At 36.0% G+C, this 20,907-nt stretch overlaps 1 pseudogene; it reads left to right on the forward strand.

Annotated features, from left to right (window-relative positions):
- The window catches only part of LOC112930568 (small ribosomal subunit protein uS13-like), a 126,496-nt pseudogene that overhangs the window by 8,425 nt on the left and 97,164 nt on the right, over positions 1 to 20,907 (forward strand).

Raw genomic sequence — 20,907 nt, forward strand, 5'->3', positions numbered from 1 at the left:
CTGATAGGTTGATTAACTAGACTCTGATCAGTAGCCGCAGATTTCACACTAATCCACCTCTTTCATAAGTTTACAGATACAAACCAGCTACCTTCAGAAGGATCAGGTGTGAAAACATGGAAGGGAGAAAGATGCCAGGGCCATAAAGGTACAGTATTATGAAGAAATGTCCTAAAGCAGGACATTCTACACAACTTCATGCAATCATTTCACAGGGGGCTTGAATTTCCAATAAGTTAACTTCCTCCCCCCCAGAATTTGGAGGTAATGAGGTAATGACAAGGTCAGAAAATACCACACTTTGAAGTTAATAGGCCTAGTCCCGTGCTCTTCAAATTGAGGTGTGCTCAGCTCTGGAGGTCTACAAGGAATTTCTAAGAGATGTGTTAGCAGTACATAGATGTTTTTTAAAAGAATTAGTAGTCAGGCTTCCAACTTCCATATGCACTGTTTTTCCAAAACTGAGCTGCTAAAGAACCCGTCTTCCCCTGCGCAATCATCCTTTTCCCCTTTCACCAAAAAAAGGCACACCTTTCCTCTAATCTTACTGTGTTAACATTGCCCCAGGACGGAAAAGTGGCATCAGAGACAAGTAAAATGTCCCTAATTACTTGGTAGCTACACTTTTGCAAATGGTTTTCAGCTTTAGCTTTCAACAAAACTGAAGAAGGACTTAAACCAAAGTGTCAGTTAATCATTAAAAGTGGTTTTCAACAATAGATCACTAAAGGTTTTTTACACATAACTTGGAGGGAGTTTAAAGAATCTTGTGACGTAGCAAAAACAAAACCCCTTCTATTCCCGTCATAATTTTTTGTGAACAAATATTCTCAGCACTTCTTCAGAAGAAGAAAAAAAGGAATAGAATGACAAACCCTTTCTCAGCCCAGCAAACATATTCTTACCACATTAGTTAGTTGAAGAAACTTGGCTAATTAAAAAATGTATTTTCAATACATGTTTATATCATGTTTAATATTAATACATTTATGTTGCTTTGTCCAAATGTGCACTAGTAATTATAATGGTAACTCATTTCAGGGTGTAACATTTAGGATTATAGAAATTTTTAAAAATTGAATTTCAATTGATAATAGACTTCTAAGTTTAAATGTCATAAAACTGGAAATAGAATGGAAATAAAGAAATAATGTAAAGTTTTCAAATGTTAATATATTTTTAAATGAATGATGGTGGGTATTAAATAAATATGGAATAAGATTCCATTGGATGGATTTTCTAAGATATTTTATTTTGTAGTGTCAATATTTATAACATGTCAGGAATGACATTCATTACAACAATTTAAACTTATAATGAAAATATTTCAGGTGCTACCTTAAAAATGTATAAAAGGGTACATAGTATTTCAGAATTATTTTGGGGAGGACACTGGCCTATTATAGTGAAATGGAAAAAAAAAACTAGAAAAATTTTCATAAAGTTAACTTTGTTCAATTTAAAAGATTATCTTAAATTATATACTTTCTCATTGTTTAGACTTAATATATGTTTTGAAATTTTGATGTTAATGGATGGTAACCTTATTTTTAATGTTCTTTTCTTCATTTTTTCCTTAAAATGCTTTTAAAAAGTTATTTTTACTAACTCAACAAAATTCAAAACCCTGAGGGAACCACTGGTCTAATAGAATGTAAAGAGGAATGTTTATTTTATAAAACAATATTCTGGAATTACTGAGGAATGGAGATAACCAGTTTACTCCCTAGTTTAGTGAACATAGCCAACAAGCACTTTAGAGACTTTTTTTTTTTTTTTTAGTTTTTATTGTATACTAAATATTTATTTATTTGAGAGAGAGAGGAAGAGGGAAAGGGAGAAGCAAACAACCCATTGAGCAGGGAGCCCAACATGGGGCTCAATCCTAGGACCCTGGGGTCATGACCTGAGCTGAAGGCAGACGCTTAACCAACTGAGCCACCCAGGTGCCCCACAAATTGGTTTGAGATAGTGTCCAAAATCTAATATATCTCGAATATAGTGAATGAACCCAGTTTTGGGATGCCCCAACCTGAGTTATAGATCTGAGACCATATTATTTGAGTTCAACAAATTATTTCTATTTCTCAAAATCCTAAGCTAGTGGATCTTCTGAAGACTTTTATCATAAACTACAGATTACGTACCCACCAGCCTCCCAGGTCTACTGAGAACTCAGTAGTCATGATGAAAATAATTTCATAAAAGATGTAATGATAATCTAAAAACCCTTAACACAACTTACAGAAATGAAGACGAAGCCCTTGCAAGCATTTGTGATCAACCAACATAAAATTTGCCTCAAACTTTGAGATATTACTCCTGCAACAAGAGCCATAAAGAATGGCCGCACCATTATGCCTCTGTTCTCAGAAGGAGTGGACCAGACAGCGTGGGTGGAGAAGGAAAACTCCATAAGCGCCTTTGGATCAACTGCTCAAAGTTGTTGCACTACTTACTACTTGCAAGGGGTTAGCGGAGTCTTCTGCATGAACAAGGATAGTTGGCATGAGTGAGGTAAGTTGTTTTCCTTTTGGTGAAATGAGAATCAATTCATTAATTTTGGCTTGATAAGTTTTTTGACTGCTCTGAGATATATTCCCCCAGGCCAGTCACAGTCAGTGTTGTACTGTGCAAAGTTATTATGCCTCACTGGTCAGTGGAACAATTAGGCTCACTGAACAAGTACAATTCAGGTCCAGGCTACTTTTTTTCTTCTGTTCAAGGAACCTAACCTAACAACCGTGGGATTCTGTTGTTGACTCTTTAAATATTTCAGGATTTTCAGGTTTGCTCAAGAAACACAAATTATCAATTTGAGATTCAGAGACTTCTTCCTGCTTATGTGCTTGATACCACATTCGTTAATATATTTATGCCTACAAAGATATCCACGAATGATGGGCTTATGGTTTTACCGTAGAGGACTTCAGTTTTCATCTTGCAAAGACTTGAGAAAATTACTTTGTATCTCTAGACCCTAGTTTTCTTATTTCTAAAATGGAGCTAATAAGGACACCTGGGTGGCTCAGGGGTTGAGCATCTGTTTTTGGACCAGGGCGTGATCTTGGAGCCCTAGGATCGAGTCCCACATTGGGTTCCCTGCATGGAGCCTGCATCTCCCTCTGCCTGTGCCTCTGCCTCTCTCTGTCTCTGTATCTCTCATGAATGAATAAATAAAATCTTTAAAAAAATAAAAATAAAATGGAGCTAATAATAGAAAGGCAGTAACCTTATAAATGTGTTGTGAACATTTAATGAAATTCTATATGTAAAGCACTCAGCTCAGTGCCTAGCAAATACAAGCCAACAAATTAATTTATGCAATTCTTCGAACACTACATGCCAGGTAGTAGAGATGGGTACCAGAGATAAAATAGTGAGCAAGAATAGACAGTTCTGGGATCCTTGGGTGGCTCAGCGGTTTAGCGCCTGCCTTTCGCCCAGGGCATGATCCTGGAGTCCTGGGATCGAGTCCTGCATTGGGCTCCCTGCATGGAGCCTGCTTCTCCCTCTGCCTGTGTCTCTGCCTGCCTCTCTCTCTCTCTCTCATGAATAAATAAAATATTTTTTAAAAAAAGAATAGACAGTTCTTGCTCTCATGATGCAAGAGGAAGAGGAAGTTGACCATCAATAATCACGAAAACAAATGTAAAGAAGAAGGGAGGAGAGATGAAGGAGAAAAATGTGGTTTTGGAGCTTATAATAACACTTGGCATTTTGAGAGTGATCAGAGATTTCTCTGGGAAAGTGGTATCTGAAAGATAAGTAAGAGTTAACTCAGAGAAATGGAAAAGAGAGATAGCCTTCCAGCCTGTTTAGAGGCCTGGAGAAGAATGAGGCTTGGAGGATAGAAAGCAAGCAACTGCTCCAGTGGATGGAGCAGTTGAGGAGGAAGCAGGATGTGAGTAAAGGTAGGCTTGTGATGAAGTGGATGTGATCCATTGAAGAGCAGTTTTAAGTTTGTTTTTTTGATAAGAACAATGGGAAACTGCTAAAGGACTTTTGAATGCGGTAGGAAAAAGGGACAGGATGAAGCACCATGATCAGATATGGATTTTCAGATCATCTTGGCTGTAGATAACGGATAAGATGAGGACTAGAGGAAATAGAGGCTATTGTAAGAGATGATGAAAACTTGGACTAGATTCATAATGGTAAAAGTGGAGAGAACACAAATTTAAGAGATATTTTGAAGGGAAAGTTTATATAAGCTGGTGATGGATTGGATATGGGGATTAAAGAAGAGTAAAGTGTGGAGGATGACTCTTAAGTGTCCGACACCAATCACTAAAACAGATAACATCAAAAAGCAAAGTTTAGGGGTAAAGTTATGAATTCATGTTTGGAAATTTCATTTTGAGTCTCCTTTGAGATATTTATGAGAACATGTTAAGTACACTAGAGCTCATAGGATATATATGTATCATAGATATACATATATGCATACACACATTCACATACATTTATGTCATCTGTGGATAAGTGGTGACTTTTGCACCTGTAAAATGGGCACACTAATCCTGCCTCACAGGAGTGTTGTAGGAAATTAGTTGGAGAAGATGCACATAAAGTGCCTAAGTATATGTGTCAATAATTGTGCCAGGCCAAGAGATGGAGGAAAAGGCACTAGGTCCAGTAGTAGCAAAGTGATACGGAAATGCCTAAGGAAATTATGCAGGGAGTGTCAAATGAATGGCAGCCAGAATCTAGTGTGATAAACACAAGAGTTTGCTATATACCACTCTTGAAGGTTGATCACTAGATTCTATCAGTAAGCTACCTAGGTGTTTTCTAAATGAGCAATTACTGAATCTGAAGTCTGGGAAGGCTCTTAGACTAGCTACGACATTAAAGTATTCAAGGCAAGTTTTCACGGAAATTCATGAGCATTTATTGAGGGTTGCTAGTCCAATGTGGTAAGGTCAATGAAAAATTCCTGGCGCTGAAGAGAAGTTGAATACAGAAAAAAGGGAGGTGGTATGTTCTAGGAGGAGTGAAGAGTACTGAGACTTAACAAAGCACAGATCTGTAAAAGCACAGCCGGATGAAAGGAGTGAAATTCTCTTAGAATTAATAACATTAAAAAAAAAAAAAGAATTAATAACATTTGGGGAGTGATTATAACAGGGTATGATAATGGATAGGTTAAGGGGCCAAATGATGGAAACCAAGTAAATAATGGGATCTATCAGAAAATTGTAAGCAGGGAAATGCTTGGACTTGCTTTTAGATAGAAAGGTTCACACCAAGATACAGACCAAGCATGGAATTGAAGATTGGAAGAGATAGGGTTATCAGTTATGATGCTATTGCAGTAGAACAGGTAAAAGACAGAAGCCTGATGTCCAGGGGGCATTTGGAAAGTAGTCTGGACTGAAGATACATACAGTATATAGACTATACTATACTATATAAATATTGTGGTATACCGTAGTATATGCTACACATACTGTAGTATAATGTGTATATACTATATACACTGTAATATCTATTATACATATAACATATAAATTATGTATATTATATGTGTATCCCCAAACATACTTGTTATGATTATCAGCTTATAATAGGTAATTTAAATCAATGTAAATAAAATTAATTTTAAGGACAAAGTGAAAAGAGAAAGAGTTTAAGAAGGACCCTCTGAAACAGCATCATTTAAGGAATAGGTATAACAAGAGGATCCTGAGGTCTCTGATCCAATAATCCTCATTCTTAAAAGTTCTTTATGTCTAACTTAGATATTTCATGCTGTAGCCAAAGTCTGTTTCTTCTCTCCACTCTCCAGTTAAGATAGAAAGCAACTGTTCATCATCTTGTATATAACAACCCTTCCTATGCTTGAATACTGTTATTAAGAAACCTGGTAGTCTTCTCTAACTTAGGCTAAATAATTTCTAGCTCCCATTTTCCCAACCCTTTAATCATCTCTGTGACTCTCTGTTGAATCCCTTCCACTTTCTCCACATCCCTCTTTGGCTTGTGGAGTCCGTTGCTGGACGTTGTGCTTTTGAGATTCACTTTGAGGATCATGGAAAAACTTTCTTAAATTTTTTATATGGTAAATTCGTGCATTCCAGTGCTATGCTTGGATTTGCTCCATGTCAAATACAGGATTTGTAGTAAGCCTGTTATTTTGGCTATTTGTGCCTAACTGGCTAAATTTTTGTATCTGTTGTTAACATTAAATCCTTGTTTATTGTAACATTTCGAAGAGATAATTCTCAATACTGTGATTGAATGAAATATGTTTATGTGCCTGGTCTCAGTTTGGGTAGGAGGTAAAAGCTTTGTACTCCCACATACTTGCATAGGATGACATAGATGAAGCACATGTTCTTTTCCATCTTCCCTTTCTTGTTTAAGCTGTAGAATCAGATTAAAGTCTGAATGTGAAGGAACCTCACTTGTTCCACATATCTGTCCCCAATACTCCATTGTGAGCCCCCTCAAGGAGGAACTGAATTCTGGTTATCTTTATATTCTCACTTCACTTTTTTATCTCCAGGAAAATCACATTTGATGCCTGCCTTAAATCAAGTGTGAAAAGGGAAGGTCTTGACCAGCAATGGCAGTCACGTTCCATCTTGCTTGTCAGCTTCAATTGACTGATAGCAATTTAATTATTGCTGATTAGAAGGATTCTGCAGCAGAGTCCGAGATCATCAAAAAATATTATGGCAAATTAGAATTGTCAAAAATTAGAAATGTAAATTGTCATAGCAATTGTTTACCTTGATTGGACATGGGACATAGGAGAGGAGGCACAAGTAGCCCATATTTGCTGTTAAAAACAATATGCCTTCATTCCTGTGCAATGCCATGGTCCCAGACAAGTAATGGCCTACTTCTATGAAAAAGAAAATAGCACTTTGTTCAGTTTATAGATCATAGTGAAAACAACAGAAGATCTCAGAGGTCATGGCCCTACTTAAAAAAAAAAAATCCACCCACTCATTTGGTCCAATTGCATAAGATCTATCTTTAGTAGCTCTTGGAAATTGTGTCAGTGCTAATCTGCATGGTTGCCACACATGATTCTAAAATGTCATTATAAGAGTTTTATTCATGGTTCTTTTCTTGAAGCTGCTCAGAAAATAGTTTTGATTTAACTTAAAAGTAAACAAAAATTGGAGTTTTAAAGACTAATCAAGGAATTCAGCTGCTACTTTAAAAGTTCTGTAAGAAATCTTATGGAACTATTGCTAATTGTTACTTTGTTAGCATGTTGTCAAAAGATATATATATATATATATATTTTTTTTTTTTTTTTTTTAATTTATGATACTCACAGAGAGAGAGAGAGAGAGAGGCAGAGACACAGGCAGAGGGAGAAACAGGCTCCATGCACCGGGAGCCTGACGTGGGATTCGATCCTGGGTCTCCAGGATCGCGCCCTGGGTCAAAGGCAGGCGCCAAACCGCTGCGCCACCCAGGGATCCCATAAAAGATATATTAATAGACAACTGAATCACTAAAAATTTGGTGATATCTCTGCTAGACAGGTAGAGTTTGATAAAAAAAAAAAAAAAACTAAACTAAGAAGTAGAACAAACCTGAAGAATTATTATGTTAGAGGGTATTGTTGTGCCCCTGGAATGTAAGAGACAGTCCTGATGAACTGTCAATATATTTAATTTTAGATATTTTGTTTGTTTGTCTTTGTTGTTTTGTGCTTCTTCACTTAATATGAGCCTCCATCTCTAAGACTCGGAAGATAACCTCAAAGATACAGAAATTAATGATGAATCAAGGGATCCCTGGGTGGCGCAGCGGTTTGGCGCCTGCCTTTGGCCCAGGGCGTGATCCTGGAGACCCAGGATCGAATCCCACATCAGGCTCCCGGTGCATGGAGCCTGCTTCTCCCTCAGCCTGTGTCTCTGCCTCTCTCTCTCTCTCTGTGACTATCATTAAAAAAAAAAAAAAAAAAAAGATGAATCAAGTAGATTGATCCAGTCATGGGGGGTATTGGATCTAAAGTCCTCAGTTAATGGTGAAGATAAACACTCTAAAAGTATAACTTCACAGTGAGTTGAGAGGGAAAAATTCTCTCTACAATCTTTCTGAGTTGCTTGACCCATTGACATGATTTTAACTATCACTTGATAATGTCACTAAGTCTACAGCTGTACCTCAAAACTTTCTGCAGAGCTGCTGATTGGCTGCTACATCTATGCTTCAGTTACATCTCAGACTCAACAAATCTAAAATTTTTGAAGTCATTACTTCCTGTGAAACCTACTCCTTCTCCTATATTCTCTTTGTACTTGGTATGGTGCTACGCTTCACAGCTGTCTTTATCTCTCCCATTTTCTGTGTGTCCCATATTCAATCAATCACCAACTTTTATGCATTTTACCTCCTAATTAGTTCTTGAAGTCTTTTGTCTTTAACTCTTCCATTTTCTGTGTGTCCCGCATTCAATTAATCACCAACTCTTAGGCATTTTACCTCCTGATTAGTTCTTGAAGCCTTTTCCTACTCCGCACCTCTGCTATCACTGTCCTAATTTTAGGCTCTCATCTCTCATTCTGAATACTACAGTATCCTTTAACTAGTCTTCTAGTCTCTGGTTTGGCCCTGTCATTATCTTACCATTTTTCTCTCCCTATTTAAACATTTCAGTGAATCATCATTGCTTGTGAGATAAAGTTCAAGCTCCTTAACATGGAATTCAATAATTCTATGATCTGGCCTCCATCTGACTTTCTGTTTTAATCTCTTATCATTTCTCTCCACTTCTTATCTTACTTTGTTCTCTAACAGTGGTGCTATTTCTATCTGGAACACCCTCCTTTCTACCCTCTTTCTCATCATTTGATTAATTACTAATTATTCTTTAATAAATAAAGCCTACCTCAGTTATCATCTCTTCCTAGAAAGTCTTTTCTACCTACCTACCTACAGATAGACACACACACACACACACACACACACACACACACACCTTTTTGCCTTCATAAATACTCAGGACCCCTACCTATCATTACCCTTACCACATTATATTAACATGCAGAGGTATGAATTTCTCTTCACCACCACGCTGCTACAAAGTCTCTAAAGGAACAGCATCTCTCATATTTAGTTTTGGACTATCCATAACAGACTAACATAGTGTCTTTCACTGGCAATTTTTCTGTAGATGTTGATTGAAAAAAATGACAGTGTATCATTATTAGTGCATGCAGTAAAACACAATTACAAGCAATAATATCAACTTGAATTTGCAACAGATTATATTGATATAAATAATATAAAATATAGTGACTAAGCAAGGATAATAACTCTTGTTTGTACTTTTAAATCCCCTAGAAATCACTGAAACCTACAATTCAAGGGAATATAGCAAATATGAATAAGTATAATTATATAAGCCAAATTATCATAAATGACTAAGTAATATATTTAAAGGTTGCTAACCAAATTAGAACTATTAAATAACACACTTCTAAATAAAAGTATTTTGATCAAAAAAAACACTTTCCTGGAGAAGTACAAGCCCCTCTTAGAAGGGAAATCTGCAAAAATGTATTACTGTTATTCAAAGCACAGGACAATTAGAATCATCAGTATTACAAAAATAAAAAGAATTTCTAGTTATGCCCTATTCTTTCCTTCCTTGCTAGTCTTCAATAAAATACATCATTTGAGTTCTAAAAGTATATATTTTTCTCTCAATAATACAATTTCCATTTTGAATGAAAAGTTTTAAGTTAATTATAATATTTTTATTTTCCCTAAATTATCTCCTGTGCCTCCTCCCACCCACAAAAAGGAACCAAGATTCTAAAATAAAATGAACTGGATAACAATTTGTTGTTTGTGGGAGTCTTGGAATCTAGGCCTTCCCTTGCCTGGTAACTTTCCCTGTTTATTCCCCCAGGTTAATTATTTTTCCTGCCAGCATGTTTTATGGTTGTGCATGTTTTTAAATTGTCTACGAACTTGTGCAACAAGCTTATTGAAAAACCTTAAATCTTACAAGACAACTACAATTTTTTTTTAAAGACAACTATAATTTGAAGGTCAGTTAAGTTTCAGTTTTGAAACCTTTACTAATATTTTCATTTTTAGAAAGAAAATCATGAAAATACTTCTTTGCTTATTTTGGAATACCTGGTGAATTTTAACGATTCATTCTTTGAATGTTTTGGTTATTGTGCATTCTGTTTTTACTAGACTATAAGTTATTCATATTTTGCTCACAGAAAATTATGCAAGCATATGACCGAGACTGAAATACCCATCTGCCCAATCTTGGTTGATTAGTAGGGATGTTGGATGAACGTTAGCGTTCCTCAGAGACTTCAGTAAGAGGATACTAAGAAGTCGGAGGGGCCGCAGTTTTCCGTTAGAGGTCTTTGTTGTCTCATTTAATTTTTGCTGTAGATAAATTTAGAATGAGATCATTTAATGTAAAATTTAGTTTTCATGTCTAAGGGACAATCTGAGTAAAAGGTGCCTCTTTCTTGAACTCATATGAAACAAAAAGATGCTCTGTCTTAAATATGTGCAATTATGCCTCTGTGCTTCTTTCTAAAGGACCTGTGCCTACTTTCTAAAGCGTTATTATTTTTTTAATAATAAATTTATTTTTTATTGGTGTTCAATTTGCCAACATACAGAATAACACCCAGTGCTCATCCCGTCAAGTGCCCCCCTCAGTGCCCATCACCCATTCACGCCCACCCCCCGCCCTCCTCCCCTTCCACTACTCCTAGTTCGTTTCCCAGAGTTAGGAGTCTTTATGTTCTGTCTCCCTTTCTGATATTTCCTACCCATTTCTTCTCCCTTCCCCTCTATTCCCTTTCACTATTATTTATATTTCCCAAATGAATGAGAACATATAATGTTTGTCCTTCTCCGATTGACTTATTTCACTCAGCATAATACCCTCCAGTTCCATCCACGTTGAAGCAAATGGTGGGCATTTGTCGTTTCTAATGGCTGAGTAATATTCCATTGTATACATAAACCACATCTTCTTTATCCATTCATCTTTGGATGGACACCGAGGCTCCTTCCACAGTTTGGCTATTGTGGACATTGCTGCTATAAACAATGGGTTGCAGGTGTCCCGGCGTTATTTTTAACACTCATTCTCTTTCAGTTCAATAAAGTCAAAAATCTTTAGAGATTCAAGAATTTCATATAGGTTTATTTTTTTAAAATTAACTTTTACAGTCAGAATAATAGTTCATGACTGTCAAAGGTTCTTAATAGATACGTGTTGAATGAGTAAACAAAGCAACCAGTCAATGACATGAAAAAGATGATATGCTTTAAAATTTTCAGTGTAATCTTTTAAATATGTTATTCTGGACATCTGTTGTTTTGTCAACCAAGTAATTGTTCTTCTCGGGTAGCCCCTCCGTTGATTCCTAACAGAACTGCCAGGTTCCCATGTGACACTGCTGGACATAGTGGTAGACACTTGAAACAAGCTGGTTCAATAAATCCCAGGATTTTTGAACTTTTGATCTAGAAAATAAGGCCAGTCGCTTTCTAATGGTTGAAATTATGAGGCATAAAGTCTGGCTGGTGTTAGTGGTAGCTTAGCAGTCTGAAATGTGGGCTCCAAATTAAAAGCTTGCTGTGGCCAAGGGTGGGACAATATGGACATCAATAAAAATAGTAAATGCAATGGATTGAAACAGTCAAATATGTTAGAATCGATGAGTTTATAATGCTACCAAGAAATACTAGTTGGGTACTTTAGCTAGGGAATCAACTCATTATTTTGAATACTAGTTAATAAAGGAAAAAATTAAAGATTTACATTGCCTTCCTTAAATTTACTGTACATTAATTAAGATAGTTAAATAGTTAATGAAGAAAATTTTAATCTATAGAACTATTCCAGCTAATAAACAGAGAAGGAATAATAGAACAGATTATCCTCAACTGCAGGCCCCGTGATGGGCTATTTGCAATATAAAATCTATTAGCCATCCGTGGTTATTGAGCACTTGAAATGGGGCTGGTCCAAAGCAAGATGTGTTATAAGCAGTGATGTGCTGGTAAATGTTTAATTACTGGCTATCTGAGATGGAAAAAACATGCTTTGTGATATTTGTTATGGTATAAATACTACCACCATAGCCAATGTTTAGCTATCAATGGGATGTCGTGAATGTAGAGTTCAGATGACAGCTTTCATGGGCCAGTGCAAGCAGGTTCTAACACATACCAGCTATGAATGGAAAAAACACAGGACTTTGAAAAATTATATGAAAGTAAGAATATAAAATATCTCAATCATTTTTAATAAGTGTTGAAATGATAATATTTTAGATATATTGAGTTAAATAAAATATATAATTAAAATTATTTTCACTTTTTAAAAATAGGGGTACTAGAACACTTAAAATTACATCTGTGGCTCATTATATTTATCTTGGGCAGTGCTACTATGGACAGTAATCATCACTAACTGCCAACATACCAGGTAGATAGGTAGATAGACAACCAGTTATTATGTGACTCCTGAAGGAAGTATATAACACCACCTATGAAGCAGCCTTTTCATAGAACCAACCCTGTTACAAGATCAATTTTTTTAAATAATTACTAGGTTAATAGGAAATACTGAAGTCAGAAGAACATGTTCAATGGCATCATAGGGCTGTAGTCAGTAAAGTCTAGGATGTAGGATATACCGTAGGACCAAATTTCTTCAACAGATACGTACATTACAAGGGAGAGAAAGAGAAATGAAGGAGGACCTATACAATAAAAGAGACTTGAGAAACTGTCAACTGATTATAATTTGTAGACCTTACTGGAGTCTTAAACAAACATATTGTATGAAAGAAGTCCTATTATGAAATTTATGGGACAACTGGAAATTTGAACACTGACTGGATAGTTGATGATATGAAGGTTTTGTTGTTAATAGTTTAGATGTGATGATGGCATTTTTATTATTATTTTTTAAATCCTTATTTTTTAGGGATAAATACTATTTATAGATTAAATGTTACCATGTCTGGAATCGCTTCAAAATAATATGGGAGAAGATAAATGAGTGGGGTTATATATGAAACAAGGTTAGTCATGATTATTGTTGAAGCTTATCAGGCATAGTATGTTTACTATTAACATGTTTAAATTTTACCATAATAGAGTTTTTTTGAATTTGTAAAATAGTTAGGTATAAATGTATTTCCATCTTTTGTATATGTTTGAGCATTGGATCTCCTACGTACAGGAAAGTGTTTGAGTACTTAGAGGTATATGAATCCTTTGTCATTTACAGGGAATGTAATAGGTATCATGTATTATTCCGCTATATATGTATTTTTAGAGCAATAATAATATTCTTGGTGACTGTCACCAAAAGTTATTTCTAAATTCCCATTTTACTTTTGTTCTTATGTTTTATGCCATATGTCAGTTTCTATTTCAAATATAACTATTTAGGCCTTATCTAACCTAATAAAGTGTAGGTTCTTAAAAAGAGAGAGAGAGACTTAAGAGATATGGTGATCAAATGTAATGTTTGGATACCATTTGGAACTCAATGCAAATTAATCACCTGTAGGAAAAAAAAGTTATGAAACAACTAGATATTTTAATATAGACTGGACATTTGATGACTTTTAAAAACGATTTTATTTATTCACGAGGAACAGAGAGGCAGAGACATAGGCAAAGGGAGAAGCAGGAGCCTCCCAGGGAGCCCAATGTGGGACTCGATCCTGGAGCTCTGGGATCATGCCCTGAGCCAAAGGCAGATGCTTGACTGCTGAGCCATCCAGGCGTCCCTGGATATTTGATGATGTTAAGAAAATGTTAATTGTTAAGTGTAGGGACACCTAGAACCAAAGTGAACATAAGTTGAAACCAAAGTGAACATAAGTTGATGATTGTTACAGCGTGTGTGTGTCCTAGATTGTCATAGCTAGATTAGTCCATTCACAGGATTCATTGTACTAGTCTTTCTACTTTTGTGTATTTATTTTAAAAATATCCCATAATAATAAGTTAATGGGCTCTGGCAATAGACTGCTTGGATTTGAATCCCAGCTGGGCCCTTGTTACGCTTATGACCATGAACAACTTACTCAGAGTCATCATCCTCATCCATAAGATAGAAATGTTATTTGTATCTACCTCATAGTATGAAAATTAAAGTAATTGACATAGAAGTAGGGAAGGAGGTAGATGTGAAAAGGCACAGAGATTTGAGACAGTCCCCCACTGTCTCACTGACTTGATGTGATTGAAGTCCTGGTGTCCAACTCCCCAAGCCCATATTACTCTCTTTAGGTCCCATAAAACACTCCAGAATCCTCCTAATCAGTTCCTCTTTTTACTCAAATAGGTTTAAATTTGTGTCTCTGTCTCTTGCAGCTTAAACAGTGCCAGCTAATAGATAAACATATACTTTCACTCTAATATCCTATGAATTTGAAGTTTGCTGTGTGTGGGCTGGGAGCAGCCTGTCTTTGACTGGTTACTTGTCTGGAGTTGCTACTTGGGCTCCAGGATGGTAGCCTCTCAGCTTGGGTAAGGGTATTTTATATTTAGATGAGAACTTCTTTTGTTATCTGATTTGTTTGATTGAGTCTTAAGATTAACTTGACTGCTCTAAAATATTATCTATCTAGATGTTTGTCTGTTTATATATCTGTCTATATATCTGTCACCTATTTTTAAATATTTCCTTCATTCAACAAATGTTTGTTGAGGGTTTTCTGGTGCTGGGTACTCTGGTAGAAACTGGGGGAGATGGCAGAGAAGAAATCAGAAGGTCTGTACTCCACGCATCTTATACTTCAGGGAAGGTATGATTTAAGAGTACATCTGACTGCACTAGCAGAAATTTTTCCTGAGCATGGAGATAGCTCTGGGTCTCACATAAAGTGAAGTTCACAGGGGCAGCCAGAGCAGGGCCAGAATTAGGTTGAAATGAATAGAGGTACTTACTTCAGGTGTGAAATTTGAGGAACTGCCAAAGGACTTGGTAATTAAGATGAATAATGGTTTACTGTTATTTGGGGGGAGGGGAGTGCCCTAAGGTTATTTATTGATAGAATAAGTTCAGAGAAAAATTTCAAAGCTTAATATTCAAACTTCATGGCATGTCATGATCTACAATTTCATTTAAATTAAAAGATTTAAGGTGGCTTTGATTCTTCCAGGAGTTGTATGTCTGAAATAATAATACTTTGTTTTTTAAAATTCTCTAGAGCCAGTTAACTTCCAGAGTATCATGATTTATTGGGGGACATGAAATTGAGACCATTTTTATCTCTATTTATTTTATCTACACAATAAATTACTGTAGAGATTAGTAGTATTTTATAAATGAATATAATTTATGGGACTACTCACTAAAAATTTATTTTTACTCATTGGCATGACAAATTTTTAAAAGTTTAGATCAGGGATTTGTAACTAGGAGCAATCTGGCCCCCACCCCCTCTTCCCAAGAGGGGCAGGGTCCCATACCTCCAGGATCCTCTCAAAAAAAAAAAAAAAAAATTAACAGAGATCACTATTACTATTCTCAGCCAGTGAGTTTAAAATCTTCCTTACTCACAATGGGCTTATACAGCACATCCCCTACCTCATTCTTCACCTGCTTACTTCTGCAAATTGAATTTATGATATTCATTCCGCATACAATACTCCTTCCAGCTGGGGTCTCAATACCACTAATTAATCCCAGTTTCTTACTCACTTTGGAAATACAGCCAGTCATTCTAGAAACCTTCATATCTCTCATAAGCTAATACAATCAGTCATCAAATCCTATTTATTCTATCTCCTAAATATTTCTTGAACCCATCCCATTCTCCCTACACAATGAGATACATTGCCAAGTCTCATCTGTACTGTTGTAATGACCTCACCCTTGACCCCTCTGCCCCTAGTAGTCCTTCTGCATTTAAATTGATTTCTCTCCAATTTGTTTTCCACCAAGCAGATGTAGTGATTTCTTTAAAATACAGGTCTGGTGTTGTCCTTCTCTGATTTAAAACCCTTAAATTCTTATTCATTGCTCTTTGGGTAAAGCCCCAAATCTTTAAGTCCCTGTGTTTTTTCATTCATTCTATAAATAATTGTTCTAGGTACCACTTTCTTTCAACTTATTTGTAGTTCTTGTTTATATTTCTCAGGATATCGTTCATAACCAAACAATTCGTAAAGTTTTTTTTAATAATAAATTTATGTTTTATTAGTGTTCAATTTGCCAACATATAGAATAACACCCAGTGCTCATCCCGTCAAGTGCCCCCCTCAGTGCCCGCCATTCAGTCACCCCTACCCCCTGCCCTCCTCCCCTTCCACTACCCCTAATTTGTTTCCCAGAGTTAGGAGTCTTCCATGTTCTGTCTCCCTTTCTGATATTTCCTACCTATTTCTTCTCCCTTCCCCTCTATTCCCTTTCACTATTATTTATATTTCCCAAATGAATGAGAACATATAATGTTTGTCTTTCTCCAATTGACTTATTTCACTCAGCATGATACCCTCCAGTTCCATCCACGTCGAAGCAAATGGTGGGTATTTGTCATTTCTAATGGCTGAGTAATATTCCACAATTTGTAAAGTTTAAGGTTTCTACCCAAACTTGCGTGCTAGTCACTGTACACCTTACCACTTACTAGTTGTGGGGATTTAAGGCAAGTTAATTAGTTATATAATTAGAGGGCTATCATGAGGCTTAAGTAATAGAAGGATAATAAAACAATTCATAACACCTAGTTGGAATTCCATGAATTTTCTTTTCTGTCTGGCTTCCATGGTTAAGGAAAAGGGACTCAGTCCTTGTGCCCTCCAGGGTGTGATTCTGAATCCCTTTTCCCTAAACACTAATCAGATAGGTCTCTGGGCTGAAATTCAAAGAGATCTCTCCAGTTTTAATCCCTTATTAACGTAATGAGTAATTAAGTTTTTTGTTTGGTGAGTAAAAATTGGGCCTGAGTTCTGTAATTTAGCTGTTATCTATGTGCTTAACAAAGGAGAAAATTATAATTTTCTACAGATCTTATTCCATCTTTCCCACAACAATCAAATACAAAATCAACTTAGTGGTAGGATATGGAGTTGATTCTTGAGCCTGGAAGCCCATCCGTTAAGCTGTTCTGCTAATGCAGGCATGAAGTGAGGAGGGCCTCTTGGCAGGACTAGAGAGAGGGGAGAGACAGGAGAAATATCCTAAAGGGAGGCTTTTTCTGATGATTAACCTAAAGTAGCTACTCTCTATTTACCATTTTGTTCTAATTTTCCATGAAGCACTTAGCATTATCTGACATTTTTCTTGTTTACTTCTTTGTATATTAACTGTCTCCTTCCACTAGAATGTAAGCTCCAAAAAGTAAGGAACCATGTGTGTTATCTTTGCTATTAGAGACCTAGCACCCAGAGCAAGACATAGCATAAAGTAACACTTGGTATATTTGTGGAAAGAATAAATTGTTACTAGAAACAAGAGGCAACCAAATATAGTCAAAGTAATTTCAAAGTTTAAAGCGTGATCAAGGTAATAAAGTACCAATAACAAGGAGACATATTCTTATAGAAGGAGTAAGGAGGTTTTTGTTTTACTTTGTTTTCTTGTAGGGGGAGATATGAGTTTTAATAGTTTTAGACATGTTGAGTTGAAATGGTGGGAAATCCTGAAAGGTGAAAATTTCCAACAGATGGCTATTTACACTATGGGATTAATTTTTAAATTGAGATTTAAACAAAACAAAACAAAACCCTCTTCTGGTCCAGGCTCTGTCCTAGGTTGTAAGGACAAAAGATGAACAACAAGCTTTACTTTGGGAGCCCATAACTAACAGGAGGAAATAGATAACCAATTATGATATAAAATAAAAGTTTCAGTAATATAATGATAGACAAAGTGAAATGGGAACACAGAGGAGGGAATATATTATAGAAGTCCAGGATGTCTTCCCAGGGTGAAAAGATGAGTATTAAGTTCTAGGAAAATAAAACTGGGAGGAAAGCCCTGAGTTTGATAGTAGTATTCATGTATAACACATGGTATATGCTCCACAAATCACTGCAGGTGACCAGTGGGCATGAAGTAAGGTACTAGTTCATTTAAAAAGAGAGAATCCAGGGGATCCCTGGGTGGCGCAGCAGTTTGGCGCCTGCCTTTGGCCCAGGGTGCGATCCTGGAGACCCGGGATCGAATCCCACGTCGGGCTCCTGGTGCATGGAGCCTGCTTCTCCCTCTGCCTATGTCTCTGCCTCTCTCTCTCTCTCTCTCTCTGTGACTATCATAAATAAAAATTAAAAAAAAATAAAAAAAATAAAAAAAATAAAAAGAGAGAATCCATATCATTGTCTATTTTGCTGATATTAGCAACCATACTTCTATAGAATTTTTAGTAATATAAGAAAATGTTTTTACTTAGACTGTTTTTAAAAAGTAGAATATAAAATTATGCACACAATTGGATTCTAAAGATTTATTTTTTTTCATTTAGAGTTTCCAAATGCCTCACAAAGGGAATATATTAATCACGCCTCTCCCCATTTATAACCAACACATTTACCAAAGTAGCAGAAATAAAATAGGAAAACAAAGAAATGGAAGAGGGAGATATATAAGAATATTAGTCATAATTGTCTCAGAATGGTGAGGTTATGTGTGATTTTTGTTTCCTTTATACTCTTCTGAAATGTCAAGTTTTCTACAAGGAACTATAATTGAAACATGAGAAAAATAGATTCCATTTACTTGCTCATTAATTCATTTAACAAATAAGTATGTGTTTAGCGCTTATTATGTGCTTAGCACGTGCTAAAATTAGAAGCTTGGAGGTTATTTAACATAAGCAATTTGTTTGAGTTATTAGAAAGACTCAGAGAGGGGCACCTGAGTGGCTCAGTTGGTTAAGCGACCAACTCTTGGTTTTGGCTCAGGTCATGATCCCAGTGTCCTGGGATCAAGCCCCAAGTCAGGCTCCCTGCTCAGCGGGGAGTCTCCTTGTCTCCCTCTCCCTCCAACCCTACCCCTACTAGCATTCTCACTCTCTCTCAAATTAATTAATTAAAAAAAACAGAACTCCTAGGACATATGACAACCTTAGGTGGATAGGTAGTAATCGGACCCAAACAGGGATCACTCTCCTCTGGTTCTGGACTTTCTTTTTTATCATCTTAACACTGTGCAGGAAGGAGTGATTTGACCAACCACATAATCAAATAGCAGTATGTCCCTTACTGGATATCCTTCCATAATGTATCCCTTGTTACACTAACTTCACATTCTGCATTCAGAAGTTCTGTTTTGTAAATACCATTTCTCCATTCTGAAACTTTTACAGGCTGCTCTTTCCCTCTTGGGAAAATAAATAAAGTTTGGACTTTTCTACCTTGACATTCAAGGCCTTCTTTAGTCTGGTTTTTACATATTTTTAATATATTACATTTGGTCTGCTCATTGCTTATATACCGAAAATAACAAACTTATCATGTGTGATTTTCATGCTCCATGATTATTCTCAGCTTTCCAAATATTATTAAGTAATTTTCTCAACAGAGGTGTGTGGTCAGAGGGAAAGACAGCTAGTGGCTAATCAATGAACAGGACTGAACCTTAAACTATAGAACATAAAAGTTTAGCTTCTGTTGGGTCTCTACTTAACAGGTGTATGATCATTGGTAAATAATTTTGTCTTCTTTGAAAAGCCTGTGCACATTATAGGATTATTGTTCATTTCTTCACTTGTAAATTCTCATGTAATGAGTTTTTTATTACATATTTCCTATTCACCAAGCTCCTTGGTGCTGGGCATTCATCAGAATCAGATGGGCATAGTCTCTGTGATCCTGGATGTTCAGGGAAAAGACAAAAGCACCAAGTAAACTAGTCACTACAAATTGTGACAAATATGAAGAAAACAATACGAGAGCAAGAAAGGGAAATTAGGAAAGAAATAGTATGATAATATTTTAGCAAAAAAAATGAGGGGGAAGTAGCTTAGCTAATGGTAGGGAATAGGTTTTTTAAGTAGAATATTATGTACAGAACCCTGAGATGGGAAAGGCTTTGTAATACTCGAAGAACTAAAAGAAGACTCTAGCCAAGAATGAAGTGGAGAGGACAATGGTATGAGATATGCTGGAAATGGTCAGGGACCAGATCCTTAGGGCCTTACAGGCCATAATAAAACATATAAATGTTATTCTAAGGGTTAACAGATAGCAGGAGGGTTTTAAGCCAGGGAATGACATAACTGATTTAAATGGTCTTACTTTAAATGGAGAATGGAATGAAGAAAAATCCAGTAATTGTAACCCAAGGCAGCAATAATGAAGGCCCAGACAAAGGAATGACAGTGAGTATAGGTAGAGAGAAAAGGAGAGAGAGAGAGAGAGAGTAGACATACTTAAGACATATTTTTGGAGGTAGAAATTGTGAGGACGTTATAGAATAATGAACTGGACAAATTAAGTAAACTACAAAATACTGTGAACACTTAGAGTTTTACCGCCACCCCTTTGGGCCTTGTGGAACTGAGAGGGCAATAAGGATTTCTTCTGCTGCCAGTGAGGCTTTCTTGTGTCTGCTCTTTGTATACATACTGGATCACGTGTCCTATCCAACTAAATCTGCTCTTCTAAAAAATTTACCTTTTTCTTAAACTCATTTATTCAAAAACTATTGAGCTCTTAGCATAAAGGTAAAGGATTTGAATATAAGTTGATCCAAAATATGATTTATATATTGTTTTCATTCAAAGATATTCTTTAAATACAAAAGAAGCTCCTTTATCAAACTATGAGAATTGTGTGCTGGCATAAGCAAAGTATGTTGATGGAGAATATAAAAACAAAGTCATAATTTGCACTAGAATTTAAAGTTGCAGAGACTCAGTATTTTTATATCTAACTAAGGAATAATGAGCTAACTGTGTAAAGATTATTAAAGAT

The sequence above is a fragment of the Vulpes vulpes genome, chromosome 13 (assembly GCF_048418805.1).
Source record: "Vulpes vulpes isolate BD-2025 chromosome 13, VulVul3, whole genome shotgun sequence".
In the NCBI taxonomy this organism is placed as follows: Eukaryota; Metazoa; Chordata; class Mammalia; order Carnivora; family Canidae; genus Vulpes; species Vulpes vulpes.